Raw genomic sequence first — 4,273 nt, forward strand, 5'->3', positions numbered from 1 at the left:
TCCCATTTTTTATTAATCAAAGACATAGATAGCTGCCCCTCAGAGCTTCTGGTCTGTACAGCCCGCCAGGAGCCGCACGTGGATGACATAATTCCAGCCAGAGGCAAAAGAACTCAGTGGTGTGTGTGGTCTGGGTGGCCCGAGGAGGGCAGATGTAGAGGCACCTGACTCATTTTCTTTTCATTGACCAGGAGCCGCGGAAGCAGCTGGCCTTGCCTGGGTGGGTGCTGCTTTCCCAGGTCACTGACTGATGGGACCGGGGCTGAGTTTTCCCTGCCAGGCTCTAGTACAGGGCCCCATGAAGGTCCCAGACCCTTCATCCCACAGGGCTCACTCCAAATAGATGGCATGCACCAGTGCCATGCTGAAGAGCGTGGGGTTCACGTAGTGGGAGATGGCAAAGCTGTCTGCATGTGGGTCCCACAGGCACCCGCTGGAGACCACCACGCCGTCCTGTCCCTTGCTCCCGATGCTGACAGAGCACACCAGCCTGTAGCAGGGCGGGGTGACAGTCTTGACCAGGTCCTGGATCTCAGCACAGGTGGGCACACAGGACCGGATGGTAGGCCACACCGGCCAGTTTGTTGGGCAGGTGAGCCTGTATCAACTCCTGCGCCCGGACCCAGAGGAACTTCACCTCCGGCCTGGCCGCCCACAAGAAGACATGGAGGGAGGGGAGGAGGGGGGTGATGGTGGGGAGTCTTTACAACAAGGCACACAGAATTGGGGCTTGAAGCCTGTATGCTGGACATAGAGCCCTGAGTCTGAGCAGTGGGGTGGACAATGGAATGTAGAACCTGGGACACAAGAACGTAATTGTACAACTCTGTTGTCCTGTGCTTCCAAGGGGCTCAGCCTGTGGTAGGTGCCCTAGCGCCCACGGCCCCGACTCCCCTCCCGCTCCCTGCCTCCCCAGGCCTCTGGCCCGCACCTGCTCCTGGATGATGCTGATGGGCAGGTGGCGGTTCAGCTGGAGTCGCGACTGTGTTCTCGAAGACGTCCAATTCCGGAAAAGTGAGCATGGAGGTAAGTAGCACCTGCTGAAGCTCTCCTGAGCGCCAGGTCTGAGTCATCTGTTTCAGGCTGGGTGTGCCGCAAAGCTGACTCTGAGCGGTGATGTTGATGCAAGAAGTTTACGTGGGAGGGGATCCAGGGAAGCACGGCGAGGGAGTGGGGAGGGAGGCCAGCACAGCGTGTGTTGATGGACAGCTTTCCCGCGTACAGCTGGAGCTCATCCGCCAGGGTCCTGCCACTGACCGCAGAAGACTCAGAACTACCTCACCCAGGGACGAGGGAGCTGGGGTGTTTATCCACCAACATCCATTGTCTCTCTGGGGCTGAGGCTTGTTCCAACTCCCTGCTCTTGTGGCCTCCCAGGTGTGGGCTCAGCCTGGCAGCCAGAGAAGCCCCCAGGCAGGGAGACGCAGGAAGCCCCCGGTGCGTGTTCCTCCAGCCGGGCCAGGGTGACAGAGGTGGCACATCAACAGTGTCCACTAATTTATCTCACTTAATTCTCACCATGTGGAGAGCAGTAGCTTCCCTGTTTTATAGGCAAAGAAACGGATGCTCACAGGGTAGAACAGCTGGTGGAGAAAGTGGTGTTGCATGAGGGCAGGCACTGTAGCCTGCCCCGTCCCCACCCACCATCCCATCCAGCACATCTGGCCAGTGAGTGTTGAAGGGGCATCAGAGATGTGTGCAAAGGAACAGGTATGGGTGGCTATAGTCACAAAAGGGCATATTCACACTCAGCAATGGACAGTCACCTACAAAGAGATCAACGTACATGGTGCCCCACGCATAGACACTAACGTGGGCTCATGAGCCCAAGAAAACAGCGTATCCAGATGGCGACACAGGTGCACCCAGAGACAGACAAATATGCACAGTGACAGACGCAGCATGGCAGCACACCACCCCCGGACATACTCACAATGCCCTTTCAGGGACAGCTCTGTGTCCAGTAGCTCTAGGGTGCTGCAGAAAGGAGGGTCCTCTCTACACCAAGACACCCCCTGGAAGTTTGAGGTGGGTCCTCAGGGCTCAGCCGTGGGAGTCTGCACAGCAAGACACTGGAAGGCCCCCGACTGCCCAGGGTGACGGTCCCGTGGATGACACAGGCACTCCCCAGTGACCCTGGCGGGGTGGCAGCGGGCAGCCTTTGTTCCTTCTCCACCACCTCCCCTGGGGACTGGGAGAGCAGTTGAGGCCAGGCTGCTGATTGGAGGGAGGGGCAGCCAGGCAGGGGAGGCCCCACCCAGAGGTGACTTCAAGGAGAGATGGGTTAGAAAGACATGTGCGAGACCTCGGGTCTGTGCAGCCTCTTTGCAGCCTTTGTTTTTTTAAATATTTTTCTTATTTATTTATTTATTTTTGGCTGCATTGGGTCTTCACTGCGGCGCATGGGCTTTCTCTAGTTACGGCAAGCGGGGGCTACTCTTCATTGCAGTGTGTGTGCTTCTCGTTGTGATGGCTTCTCTTGTTGCGGAGCATGGGCTCTAGGCATGCGGGTTTCAGTAGTTGTGGCACGCGGGCTCAGTAGTTATGGCACAGGGGCTTAGTTGCTCCACGGCATGTGGGATCTTCCTGGACCAGGGCTCTAACCCGTGTCCCCTGCATTGGCAGGTGGACTCTTAACCACTGTGCCACCAGGGAAGTCCTCTGTGCAGCTTTTGGCATTCACACAGTTGGAACACAGGATAGGGGAAGACACGCATTCCCAGCTTACTGTGTGCTGGCACTCCTCCCATGCCAGAGGTCCCCACCCACCTACCCTCACAACACCTGGCAGAAATGTCACAGGCAAGGAAAAGATGTCTGTAGAAGCAAAGTGACTTGTCCAAGGTCACACAGCTGGTAACTGCCAGAGTTGTGATCTGAACCCATATGGTCCGGGTTCTAGGGGCTCCGGGCTTAACCACAACACCAGACCACCCTGCCACTCCACTGGGCGGGGTTAAAAGCATACGCTTTGGACATAGAGGAACATGGGCTCAAATAGACAAGGACACTTCCTAGCTGTGTGTCATTGACCAGTTCAATCTATGAATGGCTGCTGAGCACTTAGCATGTGCTGGGGGAGGACGTGCAGTGGGACGGAGACGACGAAAGGATGTGCTCTGGGTGAAGTTTGTGCTGGGCGGTGGGATGAAAACCCAAGTAGATGGAGGGTATTCACAGAAAAACCAGGCGGCCAGAGCACGGGTTGTCCTCTCTGTGCTAGGGGTGCACCCAGGGAGGGGCATACTCCCAGCTTGGGGTGGGGTCAGGATGACTCCCTGGAGGAGGTGACAATGTTTTGAAGGATGAGTAAGAGTCTGTCAAGGGAAGATAGAGCAGAAAGAAAGGCAATCCAGGCTCAGGGCACGGTGTGTAGGAGAAGTGAGAGAGATGCAGGTAGCTGGGATGTGACGCTCAGGATGGGGACAAAGTCTGAGATGTGCTCCATGTGTGGGAGGGCGGGGGGTGTCCTGAAGAGGCATGAATGCCAAGCAGAGAACTCTGGATTTTATCCTGAGCAGAGGGCTGACATGGTCAGATTAGCATTTTAGAAAGATCAGAGTAGAGAGTAGGTGGGGTGGGCAAGGAACAGGCAAGAGCGGAGACACGCGGGCCGGTGAGATGGGGAGCAGGTAGTGATGGTTTCAGAAGTTGTGTCAGAGCCTAGAGTGGTGACCAGACTCAAGTGTGACTGCCAATATGGGGATGAGGGGAAGTCGAGGCAGCTCCTGCGTCGTTTCTGGCTTGGTGGGTTGGTTGTGCCGCCACCTTGAATAGGAAACCCGAGGGAGAAGCAAGTTTGGGGGAGGGGCGGCGATAAGTTCAGCTGGGAGCTGTGGGGGACCCGAGGGGCGCTATGGTGGTTGCCAGCCCAACGGCCATCCTTGCTCTTGCTAACCCAAATTCTGGAGCACTGTGGAAGTGAAATGCCTGGTCTTTGGGGATGAATCATGCTAACCTCCTCTTGCCAGTGATGTTCTAGGAGTGGGCGTGCATCCCAGTTTGGGCTCTCCCAAAAGCAGACCTTGAGACAGGATTTGAAAGCACATGGTTTATTTAGGAGAAAGGGGGAACACTGATGGGACCTAGTGACCAGAAATTGTTGGTGACCAGGACACATAGTTTGACTGCAGCGGGAGAGTGCAGCCCAGCAAACCTTGGAAGAGGGAGAGGAGGGGAGAAATGGAAGAGATAAGTGTAGACACTGCTCTCAAGAAGCCTGGCAGTGAAAGCCAGCAGCTGGGTGGGGTGAGAGCTGGAGGGAAACACAGGC

This window comes from Delphinapterus leucas, chromosome 1 (genome assembly GCF_059928025.1).
Source record: "Delphinapterus leucas isolate spDelLeu-1000000601 "Yukka" chromosome 1, BTC_Dleu_Yukka2, whole genome shotgun sequence".
NCBI classification, from domain to species: domain Eukaryota; kingdom Metazoa; phylum Chordata; class Mammalia; order Artiodactyla; family Monodontidae; genus Delphinapterus; species Delphinapterus leucas.